Source organism: Carcharhinus amblyrhynchos, chromosome 15, assembly GCF_965287045.1.
Source record: "Carcharhinus amblyrhynchos chromosome 15, sCarAmb.v2.hapA, whole genome shotgun sequence".
Classification (NCBI taxonomy): domain Eukaryota; kingdom Metazoa; phylum Chordata; class Chondrichthyes; order Carcharhiniformes; family Carcharhinidae; genus Carcharhinus; species Carcharhinus amblyrhynchos.
The window spans coordinates 68066239-68079889 of record NC_137338.1 but is presented as its reverse complement, the minus strand read 5'-3'; positions in this window follow the sequence as shown (position 1 = coordinate 68079889).

The following is a 13651-nucleotide window of genomic DNA, read 5'->3' as shown; positions in this document are numbered from 1 at the left end:
ATTGACCTGAGTTCAACTGAAGCAATCAAATTCCTTCCGATTGAATCTATTTTCTGCCATCTGGTCATTTTTTTTGTCCCTTGCTTCTTCTGTGTCCTTTTTCCAACCTTCCTGGCACTCCCATCAGCAGTGAGGACTTCCCATGCACCAACTCCAAAGCTGGTTATTCTGAGGCCTCATTCGCAGATGTCCTTGCATTGTAGACATGGGCAACCTGTTAGTCTTTTGCTGATAGCAAGCTTGCTGTTGAACATGTCTTTGGGGATGCAGCCATCATCCATTCAGCTCACATGACCCAGAGTTTCAACTGACTTGAGGTAGCAAACATGCTGGATATCTCTGCACACCGGTGTACTCTCATATTCAGCACTCTGTCTTTCTGGGAGATTTCTCAATATTCATTTCAGGTAGTGGAGGTGGAAGCTGTCCAGTTGCTTTTTTGGCTTGTGTAAGTTGTCAGTGCTTTGCTTCTGGAAAGGAGAGTGGTGAGAACACAAGCCTGGTACAGATAGAGCTTTGTATTTTCAGTTAGTTTGCTGTTAATCTACTCCCAATCTCTCAACTTTGACCCAGCAACTGCAAACTTAATGATCGTGGTGCTAATTTTTGGCAACAAGGGACAGGATGCTGAGAATTGTTGATCCAAAGTATGTGAAACTGTTGACAATTTTCAGAGTGAGGTTGCCAAAGCTGATGGAAGGAGAAATCTCTGTATCCTGGCCCGTAACTTTAGTCTTCCTGGCACTGATTATCAGTCCAAACTCCTCGCAGGTCCAAGAAAACCAATGTATAAGCTGCTGAAAGTGAGTTTCAGTGTGGGATAGTAGCTCAGTGTCATCAGCAAACAGCAAGTCAAAGACTAGGACATTACACACTTTAGTCTTGCTATGTTGAACAAGTTGAGTTCTCAAGATAACTGCCTCAACCATATGATCTGAACACTCAGATAGCACAATTCCTTTGAGATGAAACAATCTTCCAGTGTTACTCTTGAATGGAGTCTAAAGTAACCTACCACGTTTCCTCGCCAAAAAACGATTAAACTCTGAATGACCAGATAGCCACCTTCTTACAATTAGGCTGTCTGGTCTTAAATGATAAACTGCTGATCGGAAGAGTAATATTGTTGTTTCTGTCAAACAGTCTATTGTCCATCATGTGATCAGCTCTCCTAGAAGGTAGAGATGCCCAAAGATCAAATCCATATCGTTAGAGGTAAGCAATAGGAACGTAAATGGTATCATTCACAATGCCAGCCTGACTAGTGATGTCTACATACCATTAAAAAAGAATTTTAAAAATTACAATGGCATTACTGGCAATTAGAAGGTAATGAGAATGAGTGAGAGACATGCAAACAGTTCAGGGAGCTACAAAAAAAGACTTGCATTTACATAGCAGCCGTGCTAACCTTAGGTCATCCCAAAGTGCTTTAAGACCATTGAAGTGCAGAATGTTATAGTTTGGTAGGTCTGAAGAGTCTTTGTAGTCATATGTAGATTAATTGTGAGACTTTACTGATTTGTAGAACTATTTACAAATATACAATAAGGGGGACAAGCCAAGAGTTGTCTCTATGCTTGATGATACCCACTGTTCAGTGCAACATTCGATGAGTTCATGGTGTAGGTCATCAGCCTCTTACATTACCACGTGAGCGACACTGTACACGTTAACCCTATATGTGTCAGACCTTTATACTACATAAAGTACTTTTGTAGTCCCTGTTTTAAGCTAGAAAACATGATAGCCCTACCTCCGTAATCTCTTCCAAACATCCGACCTTGCAAGATCTCTGCACTGTTCCAATCTTGGCTGATTTTCATTTGTTCCTCCCTCCATCGGTGGTTATGCCTTCAGTTGGCCAGGCCTAAGTCTCTGGAAATCGCTCCCAAAACATCTCTTTCTTCCTTTAAGATTAAAACTATCCAATGTAAGGTTTAAGCTTTTGGTTACTTATCCTAACGTGGCTCAGTATGAAAACCCTGTCTGATGATCCTCATGTGAAGCATGATGGGAGGTCAGATTACATTAGAGGTGCTATGTAAATGCAAGCTGTTGTTGCCTACTTCCCACACTACTCCCGAAGATTGCCAAGGGTATTGTCACCATCAATACGAAGTGTTGGGAATTGGAGTTATGAATAGTGCTGGCAGATTAAACATTATGTGACATCCCTCCCAAATTAAAAATAACCAATTGAAAAGTTTCCGTCTGTGATCAGATGGGCTTGTTCGGGTCATGACAGCAAATGAACATCAGCCTTGCCCCAAATCTGATTCCAAAACTAACCCTAGCAACTCTTAAGAAATGTGATATTTTTCAAGAAAGTAAGTAATGCTTCTTTCTCGTTGTTGATAGTAATTATTTTTCAGGATTGCCATGTAAGTGATGGACCAGCCCACACACCCCCCAGCAATGTCCTGATTGGTCACCAGTACAACAACAACAGTCTTACATTTACGCAGTGCCTTTGAGAATCATCCTAAAGCCTTCCCAGGAACATTATTGGGCAACATATGACACTGACGAAATATTACAACCAAAATCTTGGTTAAAGAGGTAGGTTTTATAGAAGACAGGAGAGAGTTTTTAAGTTTGAAGCCCAAGGAGCTGAAAGCATGGCTGCCAATGGTGGGTACTGGAGATCAGGGTTGCACAAGAGGCCAAAATTGGATTGGCCAAGAGATCTCCGGCATTTTACTGCTGCAGAGATAGGGAGGGTTGAGGCTTTGGAGGGAAAGATGGGAATTTTAAAATCAAGGAGCCTCCCCAATCATGAGTAAATATAGGTCAGATGGTGATGGGTGAATGGGACTTGGTGTGAATTAGGATAGAAGCAAGAGTTTTGAATAAGCTCAGAGTCAACAGAATGAAGAAACCCAGGATAGAAGAATTTGATTCTGTTCCCAGCGTGTAGTTGGAAAGTCTCATTCTGTCTCGGAGCTTTTACAGAAGACAGTTCTGCCAGTTTGGGTTGAATATTGGGAACTTGTTGCTCAGGCGAATCCACCACAAAGAAACAAGAACATCAAACAGCAGCAAATGAACCAGGAGTATAAATGTTATAACAGTATCTAACCAGTTGGATAAATGTAACTGATATCTTAACAGTACCATACCAACCATTTTCACTGTCATCAATCAATACTATAAATATTCTCCATCAGATCAGTAGTACTTCCTGAACTGCTGCCTTTCTTTGCAGGATGCATTGTCAGTTAGTACTGCTGCCTCACAGCGCCAGGGGACCCGCGTTCAATTCCAGCCTCAGGTCACTGTCTGTGTGGAATTTGCACATTCCATGTCTGTGTGGGTTTCCTCCGGATGCTCCGATTTCCTCCCACACTCCGAGGATGTGCAGGTTAGGTTGACTGCCCGTGGTAAATTGCCTCTTAGTGTCAGCAGAGTTAGCGTGAGGTTATGGGGATCGGGCCTGGGTAAGATTGCAATTGGTGTAGGCTTGATGAGCCAAATGGCTTCCTTCAGCACTGTAGGGATTCTATGAAACTTCTACGAAATATGCATGAAGGATTTTGATAAAGTATTTTGACTGGAAGGAGGATCAGTAATCAGAAGAGAGAGAATATTAAAATGATTGACATATCTTACAGATAATAACAGTGAGTTGTTAGGACCAGGAATGCATGGCCTGAAAAGATGATGGAAACATATTCAACAGTGACTTTCAAAAGGAAATTGGATAAATATTTCCAAAGAGAAGTCATCAGGGTCTTGTGAAAAGAGACCAGGGAAGGGAATTAACTGAATAGCCCTTATCAGAAAGCCGACAGCAGTTTGATGGGCCAAGCGGCCCTCGGCTGTGCTGTGTGATTCCCATGATTCTATTTACTGGATTGCTAATAGGTGTGGTCATTATGTCCATGCGGAAATAGATTCTACGGCGCGGGGGGAGGGGGAGGATTTTGTTGTATCCCCAAATAGGATATCCTTATCCTTGACTCAGTCCATATGGAATGTGTGTCAGTTCCACAAACACTGACGTTGATTTGTTTTCAGTGAGTTAGGATATTTTTGGTTGAGCCCAGAGAATGATACACCATACTGCGTCCTGAGCGTAAATAGATAAAATATCACTTTATGAGCAGCTCATTCCTTCTATGCACTAACAATAGAACGTCTGGTGGAGGGAGCTGAGGAGAGTTTTCTTTAGGCAGTGAGTTGTTATGATCTAGAATGCACAATCTGAAAAGGAAGCAAATTTGATGGTGGTTTCAAAAGAAAACTGGATAAATATTTGAAAAGGAAAGATTTGAAAGAGGGTAAGGGGGTAAGCTACCAATGAGCACAGACAGAATGGGCCAAACAGTTTGCTGCGCTGTAAAATTGTACAAATGATAGATCTGGAACAGAATTTCACATGTGAAAGGCTGGACTTTTAGTGAATTGGGACAATTTTAAAAAACAGGCCAGTCCCGATTCTGGGATTCCTGACCCCATTCCTAGGCTTTTCAGCAATGTCTTTAAAGGTTACAAGATGTATGTCTGGGCTCTCAGCCAAGCATACATGATGAGGCTTGGCCCAGAGCCCGGAAGTCCATCACCCTTATTGAAACAACTGTGGGGCCTGAACAAAATGTTACTTGATTGACAGTTCTGGCCTTCTGATCTCTGCTGTCAATTTCACAGTTATTACTTATGCAGAGTCAGATGGTTTTAAGGCCTTGCCATTTCTATTATTGATACTTAGCAGTGTCTTAATGACTGACAATTTTATTATCTGCGGTGAAATTACTTCTTAAAAAATAGTGAAAAAAATTCATTGGTTTATTTTTTTCATGTGTTTTTACACGTTACTATAGGCTCCACCTATTAGTGTATCACTGGACATGGAGGTGCCAGTAGGCTGGCCTAGAGGGTATGAGAGCTCATTGGATGGTGGGTGGATTCCCATGGCTTGGCATAGAGGGCATGAGGTGGTGTGGGTGGAGAATGTCTGCAGGAAATGGGATGGGGGAATGAGAGTTTGGGGATCTTTCTATTTTTATTTTAACTCAGACAAAATCCCACAACACTGAGGTGGGCTGTCACCTCTATTCCTATGACTGTTTCCTCAGGTCAGCTGGCTTAACTCCAGGCTACACCCACCCTCTCCCAATACCCAACCTTTCCCCACCCTCAGCAATGAACATCCTGCCTTTGTGAGCACTTTCTCCCAAAACAGGTAGGCAGAGCTGGGAATTTTCTGACTTCTGCTGCCTGCCTCAGAGATGAAAATCCAGGCCAATCTCTACTGCTGGGAAGCCTGGACTTCTTGGGACCCCTGAGCAGAGGACATGACAGGCAAGAGGGCAGTCCCTGACAGGGAGCCCACTTCATCTGCCTTCCATTGATCTAAGATTGTCTGTGGGCGTGCGGTACAGTGAGGTGCTGAGGTGACTGTCCTTGATGGAGATGCGTGTGTCCAAGAATGCAACTGATTCTGGGGAATAGTCCATGGTGAGTCTGATGTTGGGGTGGAATTTGTTGATATCATCATATAGTTGTTTCAGTGATTGTTCACCATGAGGCCAAAGGAAGAAAATGTCATTGTGTCATCGCATGGTACATTGGGGAGACCATGCAGACGCTACGACAACGATGAATGAACATCGCTCGACAATCACCAGGCAAGACTGTTCCCTTCCTGTTGGCGAACACTTCAGTGGTCATGGGCATTCAGCCTCTGACCTTCGGGTAAGCATTCTCCAAGGCGGCCTTCACGACACACGACAGCGCAGAGTCGCTGAGCAGAGACTGATATCCAAGTTCCGCACACATGAGGACGGTCTCAACAGGGATCTTGGGTTCCTGTTGCACTATCTGTAACCCCCGTGACTTGCCTGGGTTTGCAAAACCTCACTCACTGTACTGTCTGGAGACAATACACATCTCTTTAACCTGTGATCAGTGCTTCTTCCACACACATTGTTAGCCACTTTAAGACTTGAACAGCAGGTTAGGTGTAAAGATTCGCATTCTAATCAGTAATCTGTAAATTGTCTGTGCTTTGTATGCTCTGTCTGAGGCCAGAAATCTCCATTCACCTGATGAAGGGGCTAACCCAAAAGCTAGTGAATTTACTATCAAATAAATCGGTTGGACTGAAACCTGGCGTTGTCAGACTTTTTACTGTTGCTAGTTTGGTACCATAGCCACAAGGTTACCATAGAATCCTACAGTGCAGAAAAACATAATTCGGCCCATCAAGTCTGCACCAACCACAATCCCACCCAAGCCTTATTCCCATCCCCGTAACCTCGTGCATTTACCCTAACTCGTCTCCCTGTCAATAAGAGGCAATTTATCATTTATCAACCTAACCCCCACATCTTTGGACTGTGGGAGGAAACCGGAACACCCGGAGGAAACCCACGCAGACATTAGGAGAACGTGCAAACTCCACACAGACAGTGACCCAAGCCGGAAATTGAACCCGGATCCCTGGCACTGTGAGGAAGCAGTGCTAACCGCTGTGCTACCGTGCCATCCGTTGTGCCATCGTGCCACTCATAGCATGGCACAGCCCTTGCCACAGGATTTCAGTTCGAGGAATCATTGCAAAACAAGCGACTATGGCCATACAATACACTCCCGGGCATACATCTGTCAAGCTTCTTTTAAAGATTTTTAAAAATCGATGCAGTCACCCTCACCTTTCACATAATCTAACTGGGACAGAAATGACCCATTAGGTTGTAGAAAAATGATGCCAGAAAGTTTTTAAATAAGTCTGCTATTTAATACCTCACACTTGTTCTCATTGCAGTAAAACTAAGACTCGTGATGCAAAGTCTCCTCTGCTGTGTAACCGATATGTTTCTGTCTCTCATGCTGGAAATAAAAGGGTGACTCATTTTGCATTTTCCTCCTGCTCCCTCCTGAATTTTAGAGCACAGTATTAAACCAATAGTTCCTAAGAACGTGAAGAAATAGATTTGCCCAGAAAGATAGGAGTGTGATTAGACACAGCCACATTAACAAAATGATCATATACAAAGACGGGCAAGGTACGAACAAAAATTCATCTTAATATCTGCAGTATTAATTACTGGAAAGAGCTAAAGAAATTTAAGAACACTGTTAAATCAGTTAACTGATCATGGGATAGAGAATTGCAAACTATTGTGGTAGTAAATGGAAAAGCTTCTTCAGTTCCAGAATTGACTAAGACTGTTTTGGGCCACTGAAGATTCTCAAGGGCAGGTTACTAAGGAGGCAGAAACATTAAACTAAAACTTTGCACCTTTTAAAGATGATGCTTGACTGTTAGAATTTAAAGTTAATAATAAAACTGTTAATATTGACACAAATGAATATATTGTTTCAGATAGAATTAGACATCTGAGGATGTCCAAAGGTGTGCAGGTTAGGTTTATTGGCCATGCTAAGAAATAGCCCCTTAGTGTCCAGGAATGTGTAGGTTAGAGGGATTACTGGGTATAATATGTAGGGAAATGAGGGTAGGGCCTGGGTGGGATTGTGTTCAGTGCAGACTCGATGGGCCAAAGGGCCTCTTTCTGCACTGTAGGGTTCTATGATTCTATGATTCAATTAATAATGGAGCTTGGACAGATAATATCCATCCAGAGGCCTTCAGGGGGATGGGATAAATGTTTTAGTTCACTGCGCACTGAGACAATTACATTACTCAAAGTAAACTAGGTTAGTCATCACCTTTAAACTAAAGAGGAAAGACAAAAATGGCTAACGATAGGCCCATTAATTTGACGTGGACAAGAGAACAGATTTCAAAAAGGAATGCCACATCTTACATTTTTTAATTAAGTCACTAGGGTGGTGGATGAGGCAAGCCCGGTAGATTTTGTCCTCTTAGAATTTCAAAATGCTTTTGCCAAAGTGCCACACAAGAGGCTTCACTACGAGACCAAAGCTCCTGGTTATTTGTGATAATATGAAAACGTAGATTGAGAACTGGTTGGAAGGACTGAGGCATAAAATAGTTGATGATGGATTTGGATCGGAGTGGAGACTTGTCACCAGAGGTGTCCCACATGGATCAGGATTGAGACCATTACTCTAATATTTCTGTTAGAGATTTGGTTATGTCAAGGACACAATTTGAATTTGCAGATGATAATAAGATCTATGTAAGTGTCAGAACTGTAAATGATGATCATGGATCTCACTGTGTTGGAAGATAGGGCTTGAGTCTGGAAAATGATGTTAAACTTGAAAAAGTTAAAAATACAATAACAAAATAAAAAGTTAGAAGTTTTTTGCACATAACATATGGACACCCTTCAGGAAAACATAGAACCTAGGAGTAAGAGTAGGCTAGTCAGCCATTTGAGCCTGCTCCACCATTTGTAGCTGATTCTCAATCTCAATGCCATATTCCCACTGTCTCCCCGTACCCCTTGATGCCATTAAAATATTTTTTAAAATTCTTTCTTGAGTACGTTTAGAGATCCACAGCCTTCTGTAGTATAGAATTCCACAAGTTCACCACTCTGAGTGAAGAATTCTCTACTCATCTCAGTCCTAAATGGTCTCCTCCATATTCTGAAACCCTGTCCCCTGGTTCTAGATTCCCCATGATGTGGAGATGCCGGCATTGGACTGGGGTAAATACAGTAAGAAGTCTCACAACACCAGGTTAAAGTCTAACAGGTTTATTTGGTAGTAAATACCACTAGCTTTCGGGGTTTGCCCCTTCATCAGGTGAGTGGGAGTCCTGATCACAAACAGAGCATATAAAGGCACACAGAGTTTACAGACTACTGATTAGAATGTGAGTCTTTACAGCTAATCAAGTCTTAAAGGTGTAGACAATGTGAGTGGAGATAGCATTGAACATAGGTTAAAGAGATATGTATTGTCTCCAGACAGGACAGTAAGTGAGATGTTGCAAGCCCAGGCAAGTCATGGGGGTTACAAATAATGTGACATGAATCCAAGATCCCGGTTGAGGCCGTCCTCATGTGCACAGAGCTTGGCTATCAGTCTCTGTTCAGCAACTCTGCGCTGTTGTTCTTCAAGGCGGCCTTAACGACACACGACAGCGCAGAGTCGCTGAGCTTTTCCTCCCTACTCCAATATTTTCATAACCATTGACTGAAAATGAAAAGCACTATTTTCTCAATGTTTTATTTTCAATTTTGGGGTTTTTGCCAGCACTGTCTTGGAGATTAATTTTCAATTTCTAGAGATGTCAGGTGCAATCCTGGATAGTTCCAGCTTCCAGTGACGGGCCTACTCTTCCCATTATTTAATGAACCGGGTCTATCCAATCATCAGTTCCCTGGAATACTGCAAACGTGCTCAATCTTAGGCATTGTATTGCCGTGTCTTTTACAAAGGACTGCCTTTGTCATCATCTGCCATTTATCTTAAGCCTAACTGTAGCAGAAATTGGCCAGGTTGAAGCTGTTGATAATATAAACACAGTAGGTAAGGTCGGTAAAGAAGTATTCATTCAGTCCTACTCTCTGATACATCTCAATACTTGCTTTGCAACATGGATCGAAGTTGCCTATCGAGGAACAATTCCAATGTGGGATTTTCAATCCACTTTTCATTAAAATTTGCTACGTCTCAAGGCAATCGGCCACATTCCAATGAGATTGCAGCAAAACCACTACTGCCTTTGGAACTAATCCTGTTCAGACTCATTTATTTGTTTCAAAGTTTCATCAGTCAACTCTAGAGACCTGTGCCCAAGGCCCAGGAGAGGCGGCTACACACAGTGCTATTCACTGAAGTCCATGCCTTTGGGAGGCCCAGGCTCAGGCAGCGCTGTCTCTCGCTCAAATGGCTGCCTCACGCCTTAATGCGTGTGTGTGTGCGCGAGTGTGATGGGTGCTCCGCTCCAGGACGACGTTCTGTAGTGTAACAGATTAATTGACTGGGAGCATGTGGCCATTTGCTTAGACAGTCAGAGTGCATTCTGGGTGATGTAGTCCACCCTTGGTGCCACACTCACCCTCCCATGCAAGTGTCAATCCACTAAGGGACTACAGGAATCAAGATAATGGAGCCAGCTAGGGAGACCAGAAGATCCAAAACCCGAGGCTGCTGGAGTGTCAAACGGGGCCAAGAGGAAATGTCTCTTGCCAATTTCACAAACTCCTCAGTGAGAAAATCTCTGAACCTGCCAGGCCCTTAAGTGAGTGAGTAAGTATTGGCTGTGAAAGATGTAGCCAGACATAGACTGGGTAATTTGCAATACCCTCAAATAGAAAGGATACCAAAGTAACAGAAAATGAGCTTTGTGGATTCACCAGGATATCATGAACGACGAGGAAAAGAAGTTAGGAAGAGAAACCTGAGAAATTTGGGTTCTCTCACTAAAGCTGCAAAGAGTGAGGGAGTATGTGTGAGGGAGACAGAACCCTGAGGCCAGGAGTGAGTGGATACACACACACCCTCCATCTCCTCATTCCTGTGTAAAAACCTATCTACACACTCACCCAGGTAAGGAGGAAAACCCAGGCTGAAAGGTAACCTTCTTCCAACCCCCACTGTCACTTAGGCCAGCTCACCAGGCACCACCAGAAGTAAAGGTAAGCACAAACCCAGTCCCTTTCCCTGACGATCAGGGCTTGGCCAGGACTCGGGGCCCTGTCTGCCTGTCTGTCTGTCTAGCTCTGCTTCTTAAGTGAAAATGCATAAAAAGTTTTATTCGTTAGCTCTGCTGTTTGGCACTTTTTAATAATCAGTTTTATTAATCGCCACTTTTTAAAATAAATTATCAATATGGGCAGCACGGTGGTTAGCACTGCTGCCTCACAGTGCCAGGGGCTCAGGTTCAATTTGAGTCACTGCCTGTGCGGAGTCTGCACATTCTCCCTGTGTCTGCATGGGTTTTCTCTCGGTGCTCCAGTTTCCCCACCCTGCCACAGTCCAAAAATGTACAGGTTAGGTGTATTGAGCATGCTAATTTGACCCTTAGTGTCAGGGGGCTAGCTAGGGTAAATGTGTGGGGTTATGGGGATAGGGCCTGGGTGAGATTGTGGTTGGTGCAGACTTGATGGAATGAATGGCCTCCTTCTGCACTGTAGAATTCCATGATTTATTGCTTTGAGATTGATGTTGTTTAGGCTTTGTTCGTACATTAACTTTTTTTTAAAAATAAATGGTGAGGGATTGGAATGCCCTGCCTGCTGCAGTTGTAGATGCGTCTAGTTTGGGGGCGTTTAAGAGATCTCTGGATAGGTTTATGGACGAAAAGGGATTGGTATAGGCTAGTGGGTCATTGTTTTTGTAACTGGCCGAAGGGCCTGTTCTGCGCTGTAATGTTCTATGTTCTATGTTCTATTATTCCAGACCAAACCTCAGACAGCTGCTGCTGAAGGAGAATGGGGGATTCACGAGAATCTGATTGGTTTTTGGATGACTGGAAAGAGGGGGTTAATTTTGCTCTGATAGAAACAGGAAATGTTGGAAATGCTCAGCCTGACAAACCAAGATCAGCTGGAACTAATTAAGCAGAACTCCTGCAGATTATGGACCTGAAGTGTTCCATCTGTTTTTCTCTCCACAGACTCTGCCAGGTCTGTTGAGTATTTCCATCATTTTCTGTTGATATTTCAAAATTCTCAGTGTTGGCAGTACTTTGCTCTCTATTATGTGTTGCAGGCTGAGTATTTGTAAATGAGTTTTGTCTCAATTTAAAATGAGAAAATATTTTATTACACAATGCAAAATGAAATTTTCCTGTTCACAAAGCTCACTTGTATAGATGCAAATCATCCATTATTTATTGCTGTTGAATTGGTTGGTGCTAATTAATTGGAAAGTTTGTGCCATTTTTAAATGGGGGATCATGTACGAATCAAATATGTCACTGTTGGTTCAAGATACTCTCATTTATATATGGGATTGTTGTTTGTGAGGTTCCAGTCTTTTGGATGTTTGTTTCCAGATACTGCATAAGGTCAAGTTCAAAGAAGCAGAGCTGATAACGTAATATGAACATCTAGGTTGTGTGTAATAGCCTGAAATAGCCGTGGTTGTAAAGTGTCCCATACGGAAACCAGCACTTTTGATGGGCTTGATACATGAAGGCATAAAGTACAAAAATGGATTAAAGAGGAGGTGGGATAAGGGGCCCAGGTACAGGAAAAGCACTAAGGCCCATGATTTATTTCACTGTTCCTGCCTATATGCATAAGCTAGGCTGATACTCTGGTACAGTACTGAGGGAGTACTGAACACTTGAAGGAGCTGTTTTTCAAATGAGAAATTAAACTGAGACCCTGTCCAACCTTTCAGCTGGATAGAAAAGATCCCCCAGTCCAAAGATGTGTGGGTTAGGTTGATTGGCTGTGCTAAAATTGCCCCTTAGTGTCCAGAGATGTGTAGGTTAGAGGGATTAGTGGGTAAGTGTGTAGGGGTATGGGGGTAGGGCCTGGGTGAGATTGTGGTCAGTGCACACTCGATGGGCCCAATGTCCTCTTTCTGCACTGTAGGATTCTATGATTCTATATTATCTAAAAGAGATGGGGAGTTCCCCTTGGTATCCTGCCCAATATTTATCCCATAACCAGCATTACAGGAAGAGATGATCAGGTCATTACTGTTTATGGGAACAGACTGTGTGCAAAGTGACTGTCACGTTCCCCACACCACAACAGTGACTTCAATCCACAAGAGTCTTTTCAACAAATGATTCTCTCTCAGCCGCTGGAGTGGATTTGGGGATTTTAACCAATTTGCCAATTTCAACAAAAGGTTTGAAAAGCTGGGCAGAATTTTAAAAGACCAATGACAGTTGCAATGGAAATGGACAATCCTACACTTTCCCACCAGTGGCCAGAATTTCTGTTCATCAGCTTTTTCCCACCTCCCAGTTCTCCCCCTACAGTTGTTAATGGAAACATAGAACATTACAGTACAGTACAGGCCCTTCAGCCCTCAATGTTGTGCTGAGCTATGTCCAATCCCAAGATCAAGCTATCCCCTCCCTATAATTCTGGAGTGCTCCATGTGTCTATCCAATGACCTCTTGAAAGTTCCTAAAGTGTCCGACTCCACTATCACAGCAGGCAGTCTATTCCACTCCCCAACCACTCTCCGAGTAAAGAATCTATCTCGGACATCCCTCCTATATCTCCTACCATGAACCTTATAGTTATGTTCTTCTCTGGCTGTGACCAGTTTTAATATCAGAGCTTATGAACAGTTTTGAGAATTGTTTTTATCTTAAGGCACCCTCTCTTTCTCTCTTCACCTCTTAACCCTGGGACTGTGACTCTATCAGTGTCGGTGAGCCTCCTTTTGGCCCTTTTAGCATCAGGAGCCCATTCACTACCTGTAATTAGACTGCGAGTGCGACCTCTGGCCGTTCATTAGTGCAGCAGTCAAAAATTGCTATCAAGTTGTTCAGGATCCCGGTCCCAGAACAAATATCTCTCTCTTTCTCTCCACAAGTTGCTGCCTGAGCTGTATTTTCTGTTTTTATTCATAATTCTGGTCAAATGCACAAATTCAATTTGAAAAGACAATGAAAGAAAGGTTTTTTTTTCCATAGATTAAACCCCCTCACAGCCCTTATGTCAAGTTACGCAGACAGACCATTCAGCCCAATAGGTTAGTGTTGGTGTTTATACTTCACATTAGCCTCTTCCCACCTGATTTCATTTCATCCTATCAGCCTCGCCTATTCCTTCCTTGTGTGTATATTTAG